The sequence below is a fragment of the Lissotriton vulgaris genome, chromosome 8, assembly GCF_964263255.1.
Source record: "Lissotriton vulgaris chromosome 8, aLisVul1.2, whole genome shotgun sequence".
In the NCBI taxonomy this organism is placed as follows: Eukaryota; Metazoa; Chordata; class Amphibia; order Caudata; family Salamandridae; genus Lissotriton; species Lissotriton vulgaris.
The window spans coordinates 585659987-585684136 of NC_141696.1; the positions used below are offsets into that span (position 1 = coordinate 585659987).

The following is a 24150-nucleotide window of genomic DNA, read 5'->3' on the forward strand; positions in this document are numbered from 1 at the left end:
TAGTTGTTTTTAACATATATTGAATGTATAAACAACTGTTGTTCTGGCTATCTCTGAATTTCACAAACAGGACCACCATGAGGCAGCTGTCATAAGTGCTATTGTTGTTATTAAGTGCTAGTGTCGAAAATTGAGTGCCGGTGCTGAGCACCGGGAACCACTGGCTCAAATTAAGCCCCATAATGCGGGCAGTCTCCAACTCGGAGAGTGGACAACATTCCTCCAATAACCTGGCGCTGCCCACAAAACTCTAAATAAGCCCCATTGTCTTCATGAAACAAGAATTATTGTATAATGTAACTTTTTATGTTTTGTATGATTCTAGGGTACCCAACCTAAGACCAAAAGGTCCACATCAATGTCATATTTTCAGGAAACCTGACACAAATTTACTTACACTTACTCTAAGGCACTCATTATGAAAGACTCAGAAATCAGCACTTGCAATATTGCACTTCGTGTTACTTTTAAATTTGGGTTTCAGTATTAACATGAGATCATGGGTTGATCACCTATAGAATTTTATGAAAAAATAATAATTCAAAATTGGTGTTACTGCATTAGTTTCCACATGTAAACCCATAGTTGGGGCTAGATTTCTTGGGATTTAACCCCTTAAGTGCTGCCGTCGGCCGTTGGACATTGCAAGCACTACCTTCGTAGTGCTGAGCACGTCCAACGGCCGACGCGGCCCCGCCCGTTTTGCGGAAGTGCCGCACTGCCGCGAAATCGAGGCTGCGGCAAACGGATTAATCCAGTTTCTTTCAATAGGTAGATAGGTGCCTGGTATTCCTAGCAATGTTACCACACCTAGGAATCTGGAATGTGGTAATACTGCACCAATTGAAGTGTTGTTCTGGCCGTTTTCAGCTTCAGCCGCTGGACAGGGGGTGGTTGTTACTAGGCATTCTATGTAATTTGAAACATTCAAGTTATATATGGCTCCTTTGACTTTGCTCAGAGACTCAGGTCTCTAAGGAGCTCATAAAAGGATTTTTTTGCAATGGAATGAAGGAGGGATGGGTGAAGAGTAGGAAGAATGGAGAGAGGATGAACGGATGAATGCAGAGATGGTTGGAGAGGAGGACGGGGTAATGGATAGAGAAAAGACTAGATGGGGACAAAAATGGAGAAGATAGATGGAGAGACAGATAACATATGGATGGATGGATTATGCAGAGGTAGATGTATGGCGCAGAGGATAAAGGGAAGGATAAAAAAGGTGGTCGGAGAGGAGGTTGGATGATGGCTAGACAGAAGGAAGAATAGAGAGAGTAATGGACTGAGAAAAAACAGAGTGATGAGTGAATGAGAGGAGGAAGGATGGAGAGATGGATTAGTTGATGGATAGCTGGCGAGAATAAAGGATAGACAATGGATAAAAAAAGGGAAACAATTAGGAAAAATGGAGAGAAAGAAGGATGGATCTATACAATGGATGGGTGGATACAAAATCAGAATAGATAGAATGATTGAAGCAAAGCAAGATGGAAAATAGCAAGCAAGGATGGATTTAGAGATGGAAGAAAGGAAATGTAAGAATTTCAGAATTATCTCGGCAGGGAAAACCTCCAGAATGACTGCTGGGTTCACTTGCCTTCTCCATTTGCTCAGAGCTACATGGGACATGGTTCAAAGTGGAGGCTGTTTTATTTTTCTGGCTACTCCCTTGAATGAACATCTAAACGAAACTCACTTCCAATGTAAGAGGTTATCTTGAAAATCTAGCATCGATCCGGCCCTCTTGATCCGCCTTTGAATACTTCTGGTGCAATATGCAATTTACGAGAGCTTTAGTTACAAATACCATGGTAAGTAACAGCATTTATCATCTTTCATATAATCTTGTGTCATTTCCCCATCATTACTGTCTGCTCAGCACCGTGAGGAATCCTTCAGCTGGCATAAAATTTTCAACAGTCGAACATATTTATTTCTACAATTTTATCAATGATCAAGTACTGCCACAAACCAAATCTTCAATAAAAAAAGGACGCCTACCAGAAATACTCCCAGACAAGGTAGCAAATACCTGGACATTTAGCCGGCCTGTGTGTTGCCTCGTATTACAAGATGGTCCTTCATCATTTGAGAACATGGTGGTCATTTCTAGACGGGGTGGACATCCCACCACATCAAGGGAGACTCCAGCCGCTGCTCCTCTAGCAGGCGACTGCCTGCCAAATTCAAGGTCCCCCACCTACCTGGGGGAGATCTCAAGAACTTATAGGGTGTCCACCATTGTGGATGGGATTGCTGAGTGAACGCATTTTTGTTACCCATGCATGGCAAAGTTGTTGTTTTTTTTTTAAAACAAACTTCCAAACTGGGAGCTTGTTTCATAAAAACAAAAAGTAAATAGTCATGATGTGCAGACAGTTGTGTCCTTGCATGTAGGGGCCATTAACTGACTTTCCTGGTTGGGAGTGTGGCCTTGCAGGGAAATCTAGTATTGGCCTAGTGCTTTTTGATAGGTGTTCTTTATCCATCAACTTCTAAGTCTCCCTTTATGACATTTATGAAAAAATACGATTTTTTTCATTCGATCATAGTTTACAAGGATGATGAATTAAATCTGTAGACTACCAATTTCTTTGTTTTACTGAATCAGCCACTTAGGGCGGCCTTGGTTTTCATGCATTGTTTATTTCTCGTTGTAATACATACACGCCCATGCTCAACATAGCCTCATCTTTGTCTGTACCTTGACACTTATTAAACTACGTCTCCTGCCACCCAACCAGCCACCCTCTGGCCTCCCTGCCCTCTACTATCCAAATATTTAAAATTGTGCCTGGCATCCTTCAACCTTACCACACAAACCTGACAGTTGCCCCCCCCAAAAAAATATTAATACAAAATACCAACAAAGGTGCAACGCAGGCAGGCTCTCTGAAAGACATGTCAGAGCAGCTTTGAAACTCCTCTATCAGCACCATTCTACAGAGTCATGCATTGACAGAAAAATATGGAAGTTAGCACAGGGAAGCAAATGCTTCCCCATATGATTTTGCATTAGTAGGAAGCAACTTCTGTTTCCTACTAATGTGATCTTGAGCAGCTCCTATATAGAGCGTCCTGCAACAGCAGCAACAGTCTGAATTGTTTCACCTCAAATGTCTGTTTTTCTAGCAAAGTTTATAAGCATAGGATGAGCGCAGTGCCATCCATGCCAAGGTAGAAAGAGACAAAGTCTTATGCCATTCATGCAGAAAAAGATTTGCAAATAGTATTAGGAAAATGCTAGGCATGCCGAGCTGTTAAATAAGAAAAGCCTTTTACCACTCCAGGCACAGTATTACAGCTTTGGATTTGTAAAATACCATCCAAACCAACCTGGAATGTATAAAAGCAACACCTGTCATGTGTTTTGCTCTCATTAGAGCTCTTTAGAGAGGTATAGCTTTGTTCAGGCACAAGGGAGCACCCAGTACAAGTCAAAACAATACCCTTTCAGGCTTAGAGTGCCGAATAAATTATGCAAAATAGGAACCAGAGAACTCTGGGTAGTTCCCAAATGTAGGTGAAAAGCAGCTCTTATATAGAGCACCCTGCAACACCAGCGACACTTTGCTAAGCCTATGCTTAAAGATTTTGCTGTATAAATGGCAAAAGGTTTTCCCCTTTCTAGCTCTGCATGACATTGTGCTAATCCTATGCTTAAAAACTTTGCTAGAAAAACAGATATTTGAGGTGAGCAGATTCAGAGTGTCACTGGTGTTGCAGGTTGTTCTATATAGGAACATATTTCCACCTAATATACATACCAATATTTGTATACCCACCAAAAAACCTATATCCACCAATAGCACTTCAAATACCCTTGCTGACAAAATCCAGGGCCCTTGACTATATATATATAGTTTGTGCTTGTTCTGGCCTCATAGTGCGAGTGTCAGCATTATGCTGTTAATACTGTTGGAGACTTGAAAAACTGACCAGTGAAAATTCCGGAATACAAGAGGATGTCGTTATCCCAATGTGTGACAAATGCTGATTTCCGGTGGACTCATGTCTGTGAAATGTGAAATGGTGATATCTTGTCTCATCTCCGTTACATTTGAGCATTTGTGCAGCACGATTTTAATCAATTTTTATTAATAGTTACTATATATACATAACAAATAGGCTGGCAATACAATGTGAGAGGTTGGCGCCGTGTTTCAATTGCCTGATAAGTGATCACCATGGCAGGCGACTTTAAGTTCTTGTTTATGTGCCTATTGAACGTAAAAGGTGCATATTATGCTGGTTTGGAATTTTGCTGTGAAATGTAACATTATTTGTGCTTATTTTTTACATATTCGTTGACCAGTGATGTCATAGGCGTTTACAATACTGCATTTATGCTGGCATTAATGTAAATATCTCTTCGCAAGAGTATTTTTTCTATGTTGATGCCTGCGCTTGGTGAGAAGGGCTTTAAATACCTATGCATTTTTGGCGCCAATTAGATTGAGAAAGCCTTCTGCGAAGGCGAAACGTGTCTCTCTGAGCTCGGGGTCGAGGGAGACCCATGCAATAAATAAGCCATATCCTGACAGCTTCGTGTGCGTGCCTTCTTCTTTGGGAGCAGGACTGGGTGTTTATATATATATATATATATATATATATATATATATATATATATATATATATATATATATATATATATATATTTATGATTCCACAAAAACGCCCACAAGCTTAGAGGAGCACACTCGGCTCACCTCCCATCCGGGACTTCAGAATCAGCCTGCTGCAATGTTACTGATTATAAAGCCTAACGCGTTTCGAGGAAAACCTCTTTTTCAAAGGCTACTTTTTATATATCTCTCTTTCAAAGGCTACTTCATGTGAAAGAAAAAGGCGCAAAGATTGCTCTCTCCGTTTCCATGCTTTTATTGGTGGCTGGTCCATTGGTGATTCCAGCTAATTATCATACCAATTGCATTCTGGGACATCTAGCACTCGAGCATTTCGTTATCCCCCTTAGTGGGTCCCAAGCGCCTTGATTTCAAGTTGCACATTTTGATTAATGTCCTTGAGTAGGATTGTTTCAGGTTGAGACGGTGGCTCGCCGTGCTGGATATTATTAGGAAAAGTTCCCAATTACAGCCTCTCCTTAGTTCACGAGATGGTGCCTCCTCTCTCGGCAGGGCTGCCGAGTGTAAATGATTCCACAAAAACGCCCACAAGCTTAGAGGAGCACACTCGGTTCACATCCCATCCGGGACTTCAGAATCAGCCTGCTGCAATGTTACAGATTATAAAGCCTGACGCGTTTCGAGGAAAACCTCTTTTTCAAAGGCTACTTTTTATATATCTCTCTTTCAAAGGCTACTTCATGTGAAAGAAAAAGGCGCAAAGATTGCTCTCTCTCCGTTTCCATGCTTTTATTGGTGGCCGGCCCATTGGTGATTCCAGCTAATTATCATTCCAATGCATTCTGGGACATCTAGTCCTCGAGCATTTAGTTATCCCCCTTGCTAGAAAAACAGATATTTGAGGTGAGCAGATTCAGAGTGTCACTAGTGTTGCAGGTTGCTCTATATAGGAGCAGAATTCCACCTAATATACATACCAATATTTGTATACCCACCAAAAAACCTATATCCACCAATAGCACTTCAAATACCCTTGCTGACAAAATCCAGGGCCCCTGACTATATATATATATATATCTATATATATCTATATATATATATATATATATATATATATATATATATATATATATATATATATATATATATATATATATCTATCTATCTATCTATCTATCTATCTATCTATCTATCTATCTATCTATCTATCTATCTATCTATCTATCTATATCTATCTATATCTATATATATATATATATATATATATATATATATATATATATATATATATATATATATATATATATATATATATGAACAAAATCTTCTAACAGCACACTCCCGCTGTGGGAAAGAAGACACGGACCCAAAGGCTGCAGTGAAGGAGATTTATTAAAACCTCACAGGTTACGCGTTTCGAGCAACTTGTGCTCTTGGTCACACACCGCGCACCTGGTCAGCAACAAATTTATACACATTTTTTTAACGTGATGCTCCACCTCTTCTGTGAGTCACATGGTGTATAAACATAAAAAACACACTCTTGTAGTTTTTATCTACGTGCACACCACTAACAAAATATAAAAATAGTGAGTAGGGCACTAAAACAAAATAGCTGCATGAATGCAAGAACTTTGATATACAACATAATGTACATAAGTAATATGAGGTCCTGGATCTGATAGATGGAGAAAACAAGTTAATCTAATTTGGGTTCAATGAAGTATTTACATGTAAAAATATATATATATATATATATATATATATATATATATATATACTATCTATATATATTATTTTGTACAAATATCAAAAATATGTATATATATACACATCATCTGTCTATTTACAATCCTATATACATATTTACAAATGAAAACTCCATAGATCACTGCATTGACAATCAGGACCTTTCCTAGAATCAATGATCCATAAGAAAATGAATTAATCATGACTAGGGTAATGTACATTACAAGTGCCTTAACTCATAAACCACTACCTACAGTGATTCCTACCAAAAGGAATTATTTATAGTGAAAAACAAAAGAAGAAAAAGAATCCTAGTTGATTATAATCACTCAACAATCAACATTATTTACAATAAAGTTTGTACAGGGAGATAATTATTTACAGGGAGCTTTTCAAATCAAGAACCATATAATTATAGAATCTTAAATGAAATTCTGCTGGGTGCACATCAGCGCAGTAAGGATTTTCTTAACAAGTGCCAATTCAGAGTTCAGCAGGACCTTGAGAAGAAAATGAAAGACCACATGTGAATACCCTCAAGTTCTTGAGGAAAGAATATATAAACAGATAAACAGGTACATGATGGTAAAATGCACACTCACAAAAAATATATATATATCGTGCTGGTGCTGAGCCACCTGTAGAATGACAACACTACGTGAAAGAATCTACATTCACTCGACTGTTTTCTTTCTAAATGATTCCACATTTGAACAGTGCTCTTGTCAAACTTGAACCCTGAATTATGGTGTGAATAGCGAGGACTTCCATTCTTTCACTTGAAGAACATTTACAATGCACTGTGGGATTTGTATTTTTTCACTATCAGTCACGTGATAAATTACTTTAAAAGCATGCACTAACAAGTAAACTGCTTGTCTTCCACCTGTGATGAAGGCGATGCTGCCGAAACGTTAGGAAATGGAAGCATGCTGTGCTGCTGGCTTTTGAAATAAAACTACATCTCCAGCAACGGGCCTCTTTGTTTGTGTGCATCTGATGGTGCTTTAACGGGCTGTTCCGAGCCCATGCTAGAGGCCGCCCTGAAGGGTTGGGGGCTCCGGAATCGGAAAACTGCTGCTATATATAAAACCTGTGAAGCACTTATCCTTATCCTCCTTGCCAGGATCTTGAAAGCCACCATTTGGAATGTTCCTGATGCATTTTGGGTGCCTTTGTTAAGTTTGCACCCGGTTAGTATCAGATCCAACCCGATGGTAATCAAAATTTCCGAATTACACTTTTTGTGACTAGTCGAAATTAGGAACCGCTGTGTACATGCGGTTAAGAAATCACAAATAGGTCATTCCAATTCACGAATTCTTGCTTTGTGAATCACAAAATACGATTTCTAATGGGTAGAAATCGCATTTTGCAATGCCACATAGGCAATGTGGGTTTAATATGACATTGATTTTGACCTGTACTCTCAGGTTTTTTTTTAATTCTGTGCATTTCTTTTTATATCAGCAAAACATCACACTTTTTTTCTAAGGGAGCCATTTCCTCCTTGAACCAGTCCCTTTGCCAATTTCGTGTGTGATTTTTAGGTCTCGGGCCTAGCGTACACTGCGCAGCAGTGTCGCGCAGTCAGAGTCCTTTTCTTGGCGTTTTGAAAATGGACCTGGAAATTCCACGTAGCTCGTGTGTGTTATTTTCTAGGGCCATTTTCATTGGCCTTAGTGTGCGTGTGTTTTTAAAACAGAACACGCAATAGGCCATGGGAGGTCTCGTAGCTCCGCCCACGGCCTATTGGTGTCTGTTACGTGCACCAGAGGCCATATGTCTTCACTACCACTCGCAGGCTTTTTTTTTTGTAAGCTTTCGATCGCTTTCAGTGCTGATTGTTGTTTCTTATCATTGATTTAAAAAAAAAATATTTCTGGTTGCGTGCATGAATCTCGGTCAGTTACTTCACTGGTGCATTTACAACATATAGTGATATATGACTGAAAATACCAGGCAGAGTAGTTTCTGCAGGTCTATGATTTAATGTTCCAGCAAACTGAAGTTTTTCAGCAGTCTCTCGATAGTTGACAAATTTAGTTGTAAACATCAACGGGTGAGGTTTAGAGTTTAGCTGCTGTTCGTATGTTAGGACAGATGTCTCAAGAGTATTGTACTGTGTGTTCTGGTCGCCTGTCTCCTGTTGCTGTAAACTTTTTATGGTTCTGAATATATTTTTCTATGTGTCAATTTGTGCTTTTGTTTGTCTGTTGACAAGTACGCATGTGTGAATGGGTGTCTTGGACTGCCCCCGGATGCCGCTTCATTTTTCGATCATTTGTTCCCTTTTTTTGTTTCATCTATGTTTGAATGCTATCTTTCTGCCTCCTTTTCTTGTTTACTCTTTTCGTGTCACTGTGTCTCACCATCCATCCTTCTCATTTTCTTTTTCTCTCTTTTTCCTTATGTCGCACTTTCTCACCAGTTTTCTTTTTGTTGATTCTTTTTCTCGCTCCATCTTAGTCTAATAATTTGTTGATTTTCAAGCAAGTGTGCACGTGTAGCATAACACCCACCCACAGACAGGCAAGTTAGACTAGTATAACCTGAAAGTTTTACCATTTGCTCCTGTTGACCCCTGCCCAAGTGCACAATCTATGTATATTGTTATGAACTGACAAGGTAATTGAGCATGAACTGACAGGTTCTAAAAAAAAAGTTATTCTTGGTTGTCAGGGCAACCTTGTGCTTTACTTTACATTACAGTGTGCTAAACGGGTGCGTAGCTGCAAATATAATTTCATATGTGGAATTGACTGGTTTTTACTTTTAGACTTTTTTTTACGGACATCTCATAACTTTTCATGCTTATGTGCACATTAATATACTCGGTTTGCAACAATGTGATAAAATCGCTTTGTGGCGCTGCTGCATTGAAGCAATACCCAAACAAAATTTTGTGGGCATCAAACAATTCTAAATGTCCTTCTGCAAGACCAGGCGAGGTGAGTGTGTGTGCCACAGTAAAGGCAGTGGCGCGAGGAAAACTTATCTCGCTCCCATCTGAACACTAGATACGATTGATTAAAGCACATCAACTCCATATGATAAATGAGTACTTTTGTCTTGGTGACTGGCCGTCTTCACATCCACACAAGGACATTATGAGGTGATAATATGCTGCTACCTGTTATGTATACTTTCGTGTATTAAAATTATAAAGACAAAGCTGCGTTTCCTGCGGAATTTCTGCCGGTCTCGTAAAATTGCTGTTTCACTATGGCCGCCGTGCTCCAACAACGGTGACCGGTCCTCTGAAGACTCATGCTGGGTTATTTCTATTTCTGCAGCTGGGCAGGCAGTGTGTGAGCGTGCAGGGTGAGCAGTGTGTGAGTGTGCAGGGTGAGCAGTGTGTGAGTGTGAAGGAGAGAGGTATGTTAGTGTGCTGGGTGAGCAGTGTGTGAGTATGCAGGGTGAGCAATGTGTGGGTGTCCAGGGCCAGCAGTGTGTGAGTGTGTAGGGTGAGCAGTGTGTGAGTGTGCAGGGTGAGCAGTGTGTGAGCGTGCAGGCTGAGCAGTGTGTGAGCATGTAGGGTAAGCAGTGTGTGAGTGTGCAGGGTGAGCAGTGTGTGAGTGTGTACGGTGAGCAGTGTGTGAGTGTGCAGTGTGAGCCGTGTGTGAGTGTGTAGGGTGAGCAGTATGTTAGTGTGCTGAGTGAGCAGTGTGTGAGTGTGTAGGGTGAGCAGTGTGTGGGTGTGTAGTGTGAGCAGTGTGTGCATGTGCAAGGTGAGCAGTGTGTGAGTGTGCAGGATGAGCAGTGTGTGGGTGTGTAGGGTGAGCAGTGTGTGAGTGTGTAGGATGAGCAGTGTGTGAGTGTGCAGGGTGAACATTGTGTGAGTGTGCCGGGTGAGCTGTGTGTGAGTGTGCAGGGTGAGCAGTGTGTTGGGTGAGCAGTGTGTGAGTGTGCAGGGTGAACAGTGTGTGAGTGTGCAGGGAGAGCAGTGTGTAGGGTGAGCAGTGTAGGAGTGTGTAGGGTGAGCAGTGTGTGCATGTGCAAGGTGAGCAGTGTGTGAGTGTGCAGGATGAGCAGTGTGTGGGTGCGTAGGGTGAGCAGTGTGTGAGTGTGCAGGGTAAGCAGTGTGTGAGTGTGCAGGGTGAACATTGTGTGAGTGTGCAAGGTGAGCAATGTGTGAGTGTGCATGGTGAGCAGTGTGTGAGTGTGCAGGGTGAGCAGTGTGTAGGGTGAGCAGTGTGTGAGTGTGCTGGGTGAGCAGTGTGTAGGGTGAGCAGTGTGTGAGTGTGCAGGGTGAGCAGTGTGTGAGTGTGCAGGGTGAGCAGTGTGTGCGTGTGTAGGGGGAGCCGTGTGTGAGTGTGCAGGGTGAGCAGTGTGTGAGTGTGCAGGGTGAACGTTGTGTGAGTATGCAGGGTGAGCAGTATGTGACTGTGCATGGTCAGCAGTAGGTTAGTGTGCTGGGTGAGAAGTGTGTGAGTATGCAGGGTGAGCAGTGTGTGGGTGTCCAGGGCCAGCAGTGTGTGAGTGTGTAGGGTTAGCAGTGTGTGAGTATGCAGGGTGAGCAGTGTGTGAGAGTGCAGGGTGAGCAGTGTGTGAGCATGCAGGGTGAGCAATGTGTGAGTGTGCAGGGTGAGCAGTGTGTGAGTGTGTAGGGTGAGCAGTGTGAGCAGTGTGTGAGTGTGCAGGGTGAGCAGTGTGTGAGTGTGTAGGGTGAGCAGTGTGAGCAGTGTGTGAGTGTGCAGGGTGAGCAGTGTGCAAGTGTGTATGGTGAGCAGTATGTTAGTGTGCTGGGTGAGCAGTGTATGAGTATGCAGGGTGAGCAGTGTGTGGGTGTGCAGGGTGAATGTTGTGTGAGTGTGCCGGGTGAGCTGTGTGTGAGTGTGCAGGGTGAGCAGTGTGTTGGGTGAGCAGTGTGTGAGCGTGCAGGGTGAGCAGTGTGTGAGTGTGCAGGGAGAGCAGTGTGTAGGGTGAGCAGTGTGTGAGTATGCAGGGTGAGCAGTGTGTAGGGTGAGCAATGTGTGAGTGTGCAGGGTGAGCAGTGTGTGAGTGTGTATGGTGAGCAGTGCGAAGGGTGAGCAGTATGTGAGCTTGCAGGGTGAGCAGTGTGTGGGTGTGCAGGGTGAGCAGTGTGTGGGTGTGTAGGGTTAGCAGTGTTTGAGTGTGTGGGGTGAGCAGTGTGTGAGTGTGCAGGGTGAGCAGTGTGTGAGTGTGCAGGGTGAACGTTGTGTGAGTGTGCAGGTTGAGCAGTGTGTGAGTGTGTAGGGTGAGCAGTGTGTGACTGTGCAGGGTGAGCAGTATGTTAGTGTGCTGGGTGAGGAGTGTGTGAGTATGCAGGGTGAGCTGTGTGTGGGTATGCAGGTTGAGCAGTGTGTGAGTGTGCAGGGTGAGCAGTGTGTGAGTGTGCAGGGTGAACGTTGTGTGAGTGTGCAGGTTGAGCAGTGTGTGAGTGTGTAGGGTGAGCAGTGTGTAGGGTGAGCAGTGTGTGAGTGTGTAGGGTGAGCAGTATGTTAGTGTCCTGGGTGAGCAGTGTGTGAGTATGCAGGGTGAGTAGTGTGTGGGTGTGCAGGGTGAATGTTGTGTGAGAGTGCAGGGTGAGCAGTGTGTGAGTGTGCAGGGTGAGCAGTGTGTAGGGTGAGCAGTGTGTGAGTGTGCAGCGTGAGCAGTGTGTGAGCGTGCAGGGTGTGCAGTGTGTAGGGTGAGCAGTGTGTGAGTGTGCAGGGTGAGCAGTCTGTGAGTGTGTAGGGTGAGCAGTGTGTTGGGTGAGCAGTGTGTGAGTGTGCAGGGTGAGCAGTGTGTGAGTATGCAGGGTGAGCTGTATGTGAGTGTCCAGGGCCAGCAGTGTGTGAGTGTGTAGGGTGAGCAGTGTGTGGGTGTGTAGGGTGAGCAGTGTGCAAGTGTGCAGGGTGAGCACAAATGACGTGCTTTGGTGCCAGTGAAGTCCAGTGCTTTCACTGGGACGTTGTTCTATGCACCTAGAAGACCTGGGACATGTTACTTGAGGCACACTGGTGTGGTGGTGGTAAAGACAGGGGCACTGCTTTCAGAGTCTTTGGCTCCTAAGGGGGACCCCAATCACCTGCTAGCTCTTTCACGTGAGCGCAACATTTCCATGCCCCTTCATCTGACCAAAGCTTCCATTCCAGACGACAGACCCCGGTGTCTCACAGAGGATCACACAACACCACACAGACACACACCACACACACACACCACACACACACACCACACACACCACACATCACACACACACAACACCACACACACACACACACACACAACACCACACACACACACAAAACCACACACACAATACCACACACATAACACTACATACATAAGACCACACACATAACACCACACACACCACACACACAACACCACACCACACACACACACAACACCACACAACACCACACACTCTCCACCACACACACAATACCACACACACACACACACACACTTACCACCACACACTCACCACCACACACTCACCACCACACACTCACAACCACACTTTCACCAGGCACACACACACACCACCAGCTGTCTGTGCACACTTTCAACAGGCACATACAACACCAGCCATCACTGCACGCTTTCATCAGGCACATACAACACCAGCTGTCATTGCACGCTTTCACCAGGCACACACACCACGAGCCATCTGTGCACGCTTTCACCAGGCACACACACCACCAGCCATCTGTGCACGCTTTTACTAGGCACACACAACACCAGTTGTCAGTGAAGGCTTCCACCAGGCACACACATCTCCAGCCGGCAGTGCACGCTTCAACCAGGCACACACACCACCAGCCATCAGTGCAAAATTTCTACAGGCACACACACCACCAGCCATCAGTACACACATCAATTGTTAACGCATCCACAATTAACTATTGTAGCAATCGCAGTATGGCACACTTTACTTTCACACATATTCATCTAAAGCGCAGCATGCCACCATTGCTACAATTCAAATCCAACCCACATAATTCCACTACACACCACATGCATACACTCCATAACACAGGGCGAAAAGACATTGCCATTTACTATGCCATTAGCTCAAACTCAAATAAATCAGAGACCTATTAGATTTCCAATGCTTGTTGAATGTGGGGTATGCTCTCAAATTCATTTGTTGAGCCTGGAAAATGTTAGAGGGTGTGCTCTGGTAAAATAGGTTTCTTGATCATTGTTTGCACGGTAATCACAAATCTGTGCCATAATGACATCAGCAAATATGCGACTGAAATTTTATTTGGAAGTTCATCTAATTTATTAATGTGTAAATAAGTTCTTGCTTTATCCATTGTAACTGAATAATTAGCATTTTTGTTTAGAAACTGGAAACATTAAAACAGACTACTAAACAAGTATTAATAGTAATGCTAATTTTCCCAATTTAGAACTGCTGTTTTAGCAGGTGTAAGAAACTATGTGTGAAATAAAGTAATTCAACACCTGAATTAGAGGTGTGGCTAATGTTATACCAACATGCTTACATAAAATTTGCACTGAACCAATGTAGCATTCCTTTAAAGGGAAAACCAGCGATTCCACACACTCACAAAATGAATTAGAAAAAAAGTGCTAATTTTCACTGAATTGATAAATAAAAAGAAATATGCGCAATGAAATAAGCCAAAACAGGACCATGTATTTGCACGCAAACAGAGAACATGTAGTATTTAGTAGCCAGTACTCAAATCTCACTTAACAATAGATTCCCTACAATGCAGCTGAGCCTTAAGCATTACACTATTTTGATGCTAAACTGTTTAATTAAATGTGCTCAAAAAGAAGCACAAAGATTGAATTCCAAATGTGGTGCATGCATATTGGGTATATGTCACATTTGCTTGAATAAAATCTGAAACAGATGTGGCTATATTTCTGCACTCACTTGGTGCTCATGATCAGTCCACAGCTAAGAAAAAGAGAATTTGTGGCTCCCAATGTAGAAACCTATGCGAGCTACCCATGCACTGAAGAATGTCTGCTGTTGCATCCATGGCTTACACTGTAAAAGCAGGTCATCAGTCTCTCAAGGAATCTCGGGTCAAATAGTTTGACTCCAACAGAACCAACACGATCATTTTATGTACACTGCCTTAACCAACAAGATTGCCATGAGGTATAATCCCACTTTAGAATTCTTTGTTGCCTGACTGCAAGCAGGAGATCTGAAGCAGAAGTTTTCAGAACAGAACTCATTCTGCGGGGTCTACCCATGAAGGTGAATATACCTGAGTAAATCTCTACATCTAAATTTACTCTCACAATTTGTAATAAATGTACAACTTTTTGATGTTCAGCATTTAAAGTGCAAATGCACTACAAAGTGTAGACTTTGATCAACTCCCTGAGTTCACATGATGGAGGCTAATTTACAAGTGTAAAGCTATTATTAGTAACTTTTCACAGGAGGATTTCTCTGCCAGTGGGGCAGAGATCTGTTATGGGAAAATATAGGGAAAGGCAAAAATGATCATGAATTGTAAAAAAAACTATTGCAAATATTTTTATAATAAATCTTAATGTAAGTTAATATTATATATTTATTTTGAATGTAGAACAAAATAAACAATGCTACAGGACTTTTAACTTCATTTTGTATTAAATATTACGTTGTGTATTTATATTTTAAATAATTAATTTAAATAAATGAAATGAATTTTTTTTTAAATCTAAAGATTTCTTTCGAAACAATTCGTCCCCTAAAGTAAAATTGTATATTTATTTATTATGTAGTAAGGGTTAGCAAACGTTAGGCATAGAAAAAAGTTTGATTTATTTGAAATTAAAAAAAGGTTAATAAGATATGTTAAACAATTTAATATTTAATAGTAACAAATCATATTGTAGCATTAAATTATATATATATATATATATATATATATATATATATTTATTTAAAATGTCAAAATAAATGAATTTATATTAACATTATTTCCCATGGGATTCTATTTTTCTATTTTAAGTCCCTACTTCCATTATATTCTCCAACGTTTGGCCCCATTACTTTCAGAGCCCCGTGTGGCTCCAACGTGGGGCATAATTTGTTTTAAGGGCCACTGAGAGCCCATGCCTCATTTTTAACATTCCCAGCTGCCCAGCAAATAGTGGGCAGTTGCACCGTTTAGGTCTTTCTTTCCTTAGGGGACATGATGAGGTTGTGAGTGAGATACACTCCTTCGCCCCCATCTATTCCCAGCTGCACAACACTCAGTGCCAGCTGCAACATTTAGGTTTGCGCAATTGCACACCCCTGACTTCTGCTACACATGCAGCACGCCCTGACTTTTGGACCTAGGGCATTTGAGCCCCTTAGAGGTGGCCAGTTGGCCAGGGGGACTGTTAGGTTTATCGGGCGCCAGGCCCTAATGTGATTTATATAGGTGCTAGGAAATGTAATTTATATGGTATGTTTTATGCACCCTGATTTATGTTTCTAGGTGTGATTTTATGATTATGAGGTTTTACCTACTGTGTTATGTTTGAGTTATTCTCTACTGTGGTTTAGGTATGATTTATTCCCTACTGCGGTTATGTTAGCAAGAGTATTTCCTAATGCGAGTTATGTTTAGGAGATTATGGTCTACTATGTTTAGGTTTATGAGGTTGGCGCAGAATATATTTCTCGCCTGATGTGATACTGTACATGATATGATTTATGTTACAGGATGATGCTGAGTATAGTGTTTGCCAGTAATTACTGGTTGTGGTCTACGTTTATGATATGTTCTTACTTTTACTATTTTTACCAAGTGATGATTCTGACAGTGGCCCTGTCATGTGTAAATAATCCCCTGTAAATATTGCCCAGTGCCAGCTGGCACAGTGTATATTGTGGGATTACCATCTAATGAGTTTTATAATACCACAAAGGCTATTTTTATATATAACCTTGTGTTGAGTTCTTTTTGTGGTGTGCCTAGTATGTTGTTGCTGTGTGTGTTGCGCAAATGCTTTACACATCGCCACTGGGATAAGCCTGACTGCTCATGCCAAGCTACCAAGGGGGTGAGCAGGGGTAATCTTTGGCTTGTAACTACCTTTCCCTGACTAGAGTGGTGGTCTCTGCCTGGCTTTGGCACAAGCCTAGGCCAACCAGAGATCCCATTTCTAACAAGGGCAGTTTGTGAATAGCCGCAATGCTTAATCTTTTGTGGGTAGGTGCATGTCCCTCCCTAAACCCCTATTTAACCCTTGGTAAACCCTTCCTTAATCCTCCCGTAGCCCCTCTAATTTTGTAGTAGGTATTCCACATATTCTAGGCACTCGCCTCTCTTCCTCCCACATTACTATTAAAACATGGGTTTATGTGGCAGAAAATCTCCACATTCAGGACAGAGATCTCCCCACAACAAAATCATAGGCGAGACGGAGGCAGAGTCCTCCATACATATGTAAGTGAATAGCATTTTGTAGTATGTTAGTAGCAGTATTGTAGAACTATTAAACATGCTACAAAATGCAGATTGTGACAAGGCCCCATAGACCGCAAAAAGAATAAGGAACTAATGGGTTGAATCAGACCCACCAGCTTGCCTTATTAACTGAGTTACAAAGGTGCTTATAGGATGCACAACAAGTGTGCCAGATTTGCGTGTCCACTGAGCCCTGTCGTTATCAGATGCAACAGGCAAACAAGAGGGTTCAATTTCTTTCAATGTACATATGTTCAGATAAGACCTCAACTGAAACAACAACTTCTAGAATAACATTTAAAATTGCTTGTGGTAATTCAATGATGTTAATTTTATTTTGCTTATTTTGGCCACACTGCAAATCTTAATTGCTTATTGGCAGTGATAATTTGGCTTTAAAGCAATATGCCAAATCATAACAGGAAGCCCAGAGGAGATTTGTAGACCAGCAGAAGTTAACTCCCCTGATATATCAATATGAACCACAACAGAAACGTTGGGTTCTACAAAAAAACAAAACAATACGGACCTAGCTGTAATAGAGTGTCCCCTTTAAAGGATGATTTCCCTCACCCATGATAGGTGGCATGCTTCATCATTGTGGAACCTCCTCGCACCATGATTACTAGCCACGTAGGGGGCTACAACCCCCTTTTTGACAGGGAGGTGCTCAGGGTTATTTTGAGAGGTGTAGTAAAGATCTTTTGGATTAGCTAAGGGTTTTGAGGGCAGCAGAGCATAAAAAAGGGCTAATTATCAAGTACATGTGATACATAGAACAGGGCTTGTGAATCCATGGCTGTGCAGTTGTAGTTATAATGACCATGTCCAGGAGGCATTGCCAAGCCTTAATGGATATATCAGAAACAGGTAATGATTAGATTTTGAGTTTATAAACTGTACAATATGTAGGTGAGGCATATAGAACACCAAGCATATGTCGCAGGAGTGGGGAATGCAGCTATAGCCCATGCAAGTAAGAGCGGTGGTAAAGGGTTGGGGGGGATTCAACAGATGACCATGAGGGAAAATTAAATAAATAATCAATTTTCCTTTGTTGCCGTCTGTCAAAATACCCCCACACCAGGCCCCACCACCCCACCGCTCTTACCTGCACGGGCCGAAGCTGGTGGAATGTGAGAATAAATGAATCAAGGGTTTAGAATAGAGGGGTCTTGAGTCTCAATCTCACTGCTAGATCGGTCGACCTCAAAGCAGGGGAGCCATGTTCGAGTTTCGGCAGGGATGCTCAACATTCTGTGATTCTAGGCAAACCACTTAATCTCCCTATGCCTAACAAAATGAATGTGTCCATCTTTAACATAATTACTGCTCATGTAAAGTGCTCTGATACCTTCGGGTCGAGATAGCGCTATATAAAACTTAAAATAAAATAAAAATTGTGGTGACTAATTTGTCAACACAGGTCACTGAAAATGCAGGGTACAATCACTGAAAATCTTTGGTCACATTTTTATGCTTGGTTATGGAGGTGACCAGAAATTGATTTTCTGGTGAGTAAAGGTTGTTTGTAAGGATGTGAGTAGCATTGCTTATTGCAAATATTAGAGGTTGTCCCTTCAATATATTAGTATGAGAGATAGGGTATGTTTATCGCAATTTCATCTTTTACTGAAAGCCAGTGTAAGCTTTTAAGGAAGGATGCTATTTGTTTATGTCTTTTCAGTCCCTACATTATTTCTCCTAGTCCTATTTTTACTTTCACAACTCTTTATTTGGCAGTCTGGAAGCCCTAGTTTAAGTGCTACCGTAGCTCAGTCCTGGTCAAGAGAGACCAATGCCTCATTGCCTTAGGATGGTAATGCTGGGAGGGAGGGATCACGTGAAGGTTTATATTAGATGTTTGAGTTGGTGTCATGACATGTATTTGCTACTTCCCCTTATGAGTAGCACAGACCCCTCGGTTTAATCACCAGAGGTTTGGTGGGAGCTCTTTTGCCCGGATAGCTGTGCTGACATGGAATGCATTGCCATTGGCCTTACGGGGCGTCAAAGATCCTATGATCTTTAAGAAAAAGCTGAAAACCTTTCTCTTCTAGCTCTGTCCTTTGACTCAGACTCTGACCCTTTTCAGGCTCATGCCGGGGACACTTCTCGGAGAATCTGTGCGCATCATAAGTTTATATAACATAACATAACATTACTCTGATTATAACTTCTGTCAGACCATCTAGCAGTGAGTTGCACAACCCACCTTGCATTTCAATAGAAGTTTCCCTCCAACCACCAATCCATTGATACATTTTTTGTTAACACAAGAATGATTTTGAATGAACAACAATTTCAAGCATTATGGGTAGCAAACATCATTGAAAATCGCAATGTTCCGCTAGTTATGCACACTCTATGCTTCTTTCGTCTTAGGGTCTAACTCATGCTGATTGATACATGTGGGCAGATTTGTTCATATTTAATACAGTGCAGTAACCTAAGTGGCAGTCCTCTGTTGTGTAAGGGGATGAATGCTGCGCAGAGCTATATTTATTAATAAAAATGGTCTGCTTCTGCTGTCTTTCCGTATGATAGCACAAAACAGGCTGCCTAATGCCACTACAACTTTAGGATCCATGGGGCAGAGGTATGAGCATGATGCCCAAGCTTGGTGTTTTATTGAACGAATACCTTTTCAGTACAAAATCATATGTTTAGAAAAATACTTCTATGTTCCACATACTGGATGTTCAGTGCAGTAGTCATGCAATGGTTGAGATGTTTGGAGAAACAAAAAACATTTCTCCTTGCTAGTGCCTGCATAGAGGGAGGTGTTATTTTTTTACATAAAGTCCCGCCTCACTATCTTAGTAGATCAGGCTTTGCATAAAAAACTATGGGTGTTTGTGATGATCCATCCATTTCTCTCACCCAGATAATTCCCTCTTGATGCAAAGAGGCACAAAGCAATAGGAAGTCCTATTTGAGGTGAAAAAAGGGGCACCTTTCCACAACAATATACCTTTTGCACTGGAAAATAATTCCCCTTCTAACACTTTCCTCCACTTTCCTAACTTTCTGTAAGTCTAGACTGGTGCAAAGTCTTAGTAAATCTACCCTTTTGTTGTGTGATTTTACTTCTTGCAGCAAGATGTACAGTAAAGATAGATAATGGGAATATGATTGATTTTCATGCCACTCACTGCCCTTTTCCACTTTATAAGATATGTTAGGATTCAAATGGGCAAAGAAATATAATTGTGAAATTCTGGTTGGAATAATGAAATAAATGTGCTCTTGTACACTTATGGTCATCACATGGGTTCCTGCTGTTTAAAAGATACAAGCCCTAGGCTGAGACTTCCTCACACAAAATGACCTATTAAATAGCAGCTTGTCAACAGAATGGCAGTACTCAATGCAACTTTGATAGTAATGATTTGGGGTTTGTAACAGAGTCATTCAACACATTTCTGTAAGATGATAGTCAACCCTAAGCTCTACTTGCGGAACAACAGAGTCCTTCACAGCCATCTTGTGCGTAGTTGGGTAGCAGAGTCATCCCAGCACCCATGTTTTTTGCACCTGGCAATCCATTGTTGGTTCCATCATTTCATGGGAAATAGGCGCTGCTTGCCTGTATCATATAAACATCCAGAAGGAAAGTCTGTTCTTGTTTTAGATCTAACTACACAGTGTAGCTTTTGGGAAAATTGTAGTTATCAATTCTATAAAAATGTTTATGAAGTGGGCTATAATTCCACCCAGAGGTGTACCTCTCTCTAACTCGTCTATTGGTTTGTTAGTATATCATTCCACCTACTGTAAAGTACTTGCATTGGAATGCATGTTTGGCTATTTTACATCTTAAAAGTGCACTGCATGATGAAACAGTAAATCCTTTATGTCACTGAAATACTGTCTAGAGAAAATATGTGTTTTTGCTTTGTTTATATTCACTTCAGCAGGCGTATTTATAAAAAAAAAATTTCAGGGCTCAAAATGCAACCAGATCAATTGGTTTTGCCAATGCTTGCTATGATCTTCATAATATAACCGCCTAACTGGTACCAGAGTATGTTAAATGTGTTTCAAAGTAAAACTCCGTGACATTTCATACCACATGGGTTCAAACTAGGAGCTCTCTGCATGAAGACAGAACATCAACTGGGAATGTTCGCCATTCAAAATAAGGGCTTGATTGGAAGATCTGGCAGGTCGCTACCTTTGTTATAAACGTTCTCCTTATTGCAAGTGCATTATATGCTATGGAACGTGTAATAGAGCAGATGGGATCTCCGTCATGTTTGTGAGGGAGTACATGTCCACCAAAGTCTAAACAAAACCCTTAGTCCAATTTGGGCAGTTGCCCCCTGACTATACGAATGCATCGAGTATGAGTATCTATATAGGCATGGTTATAGTTTCATCTGCAGTTCTTCACGTAAAATTCTGTCTCAGCATAAATAACTGCCATTTCATGTGCACTTCATGTACAATTATTATTTCACAGCCCCCTTTTCACAGATGTACTATGCAGTTGCAAAAATGAACCAAAAATGCCTAACACAGGGGGCATCACTACAATGAACAAATATAAGAACAAATTGTCAATGTGAATGCATGTGACTAATGACAATTATTTGGTAACTATGGGCCAGATGTATCAAGGCTTTTGCGACTCGCAAAGGCTGAAAATCGCAGATTTTCGGCCTTTGCGACTCGCAAACGGCCGTTTTGCGATATTTCACATGTATGAAATAATCGCAATTTATTTAATCGCAATTATTTGCGATTCCTTCTTTTGCATAGCATTTAAGGAATCGCAAATTTTGCGATTCCTTAAATGATATGTATGACACATTTTTGGTGTGCGAATTTGTGTAAAAAAATCGCATTTTACCATCAACTTGTAGTTGGTGGTAAATTGCGATTTTTTACAATAAAGCCCTAATTGGCATTTGTAAGGGTGGCATGTGACACTCATACATGCCCATAGGGCATGTATGTGTGCCACATGCACACACATGTAGATTTGAGGGGTGCAGCAGGGTGTCTTTGAGACACCCCTGAACCCTTGAAATAATTCTCAAATTGCGATTAGCAAATTGCGAATTCGCAATTTGAGAATTACTGCACAATCATTCCTATGGGCCTCCTGGCCCATAGAAATGAATGGGAAAATTATTCCTTAATTGCGATTAGCAATTTGCTAATCGCAATTAAGGAATTTTAAGGAATCGCTAAAAAATAGCAAAATTCTACATACATACCATTTTGCACTTCTCAAATAGCGATTCCTTAACAATCGCTATTAGAGAAGTGCAAAATGGTTTCTTGATACATCTGCCCCTATGTATTTTCGGATACTAAACCCCGGGTGAGTTTAATTTTTAGGGCACAGATACAGAGAAATAAAGTACATTTCCAGATAACACACTTTTTAGACTCTGGAGATGAAGTTGTACCTTTCTGATTCCCGAATAAATGATGGTTTTAGGAGGCACCGATCTAGAGCGTAAGAAACTGGACAAAGGTTTGTGCGCTGTGAAGCGGATAGCGCTATTGCTCTATGTTATTTGGCGTAGAGTACATTTTACTAAGCTGGCAGTTCGTGTGGACTTAGTCGCGCGCTTTTAAAATCAGCATCCCGTTTTTGTCACTAGTTATTATTTTTATTTCTGTTCTTATACCCTGCTTTTAAAATAGGCTCACCTTAGACTAGCTCTCACTTGCACAATAAATTGTGACCCTCACTGCGCCTTTTGCGGGTCTTCAGGCAGTTTGACATGACCGCCGCCATCTTGGGGGTAGTTTCGGGACGTTCTGCAGGCGCCATTCTCGGGAGCGCTTTAGTGTTTATTCACACGAGGCGCGGTCCCTACTTAAGAAGAGTGGTGCTCGCTGGCCGCCCCTGGACAAAGGTTTGTGCGCTGTGAAGCGGATAGCGCTATTGCTCTATGTTATTTGGCGTAGAGTACATTTTACTAAGCTGGCAGTTCGTGTGGACTTAGTCGCGCGCTTTTAAAATCAGCATCCCGTTTTTGTCACTAGTTATTATTTTTATTTCTGTTCTTATACCCTGCTTTTAAAATAGGCTCACCTTAGACTAGCTCTCACTTGCACAATAAATTGTGACCCTCACCGCGCCTTTCGTGGGTCTTCAGGCAGTTTGATACGACCGCCGCCATCTTGGGGGTAGTTTTGGGACGTTCTGCAGGCGCCATTCTCGGGAGCGCCTTAGTGTTTATTCACACGAGGCGCGGTCCCTACTTAAAGCTACGATGGAGACGCGCAGTGCTGACGCGCAGCGCTGACGCGCAGCGGAAGCACCGTCCCAGCGCCGAAGTCACGCCAGAGTCCAGCCCGTCTGTGCCCGTCCGGGCCCAGACGGGCCTAGGGCCTGGAACTCTGTTCAGAAAATCCGCTCTTAGGCGGATATACGACCGAGATTCCCTTATAGCATTACGTCACATGAATATCGTCGGTTGTGAACCGGCCTATAAAGGCCCGACTCCCCCAACAGTCGCCAGGCCGAGCGAGACCATTCTCACCGACAAAGGTAAGAACACCTTGGTGGTAGGTCTACTGAACTGCAGATCTCTCCCAAGGCACTCAGCAGAAGTCAACCTACTTATACAAGATTTGGACTTAGATATCTTGTTCTTGACGGAAACTTGTATAACTTCCAGTTCCGATGCTGACATCGTGCAAGCCCTCCCGCCGGGCTTTCTTGTCTATCATCTTGATAGACCTGAGGGGCGAGGGGGTGGCCTCGCTATTCTATATAGGGACTCATTTGTATGTAGGGCTCAGAATGGATCAATCTTGGACTGTGAGAGCTGCTATTTCTCTTTGCGGATATCTCCTACAGTATCACTATCAGGTTTACTGATCTACCGGCCCCCGGGCGGTGTGGGTAACTTTGCGATTTCCCTAATGGAATCAGTGACGACCTTGGCCTCATCCACGGCTAATTTCATAGTGTTGGGAGATCTTAATCTCCATTTCGATGACCCTGCTGATCTAGCAGCCCAAGATCTTCAGGGCGATTTGAAAGCATGTGAGCTGGTCTTAATCAATGCTGGGGCCACGCACGAAAAGGGACACTTACTTGACCCAATGTTCTCCAACATCCCCCGCTTTATGGTTAGGCCAGCTTATCCCCTCCCGTGGTCCGACCATTTCTTGGTATCAGCACTCTGGCAAGTCGACTCACGGCCCACAAGTGCCAAGCAGGCTTTCTTGGTGGACAGAGCCTGGTCCAGGTTATCGATCAATGACTGGACCTCCAAGTTGGAAGACATGCCCCTTCCCTGTGATTCGGACCCAATTAAGGGAGATGCTAATATTAACCATTGGCTGTCCGCCTCTCTAGACGCCCTCATTCCGAAAAAGAGAGTGCAAAAGAGGGAGAAAAGAATAGGATCTGCTCCTTGGTACTCTGTCGAGCTTCGCTCCCTTAGGAA

The 24150-nt window shown here is 42.2% G+C and overlaps 1 protein-coding gene across 3 annotated transcripts in view; it reads right to left on the minus strand.

Annotated features, from left to right (window-relative positions):
• The window catches only part of EPHA3 (EPH receptor A3), an 861555-nt gene that overhangs the window by 435599 nt on the left and 401806 nt on the right, over positions 1-24150 (minus strand). The gene's annotated exons all lie outside the window — the stretch shown is intronic.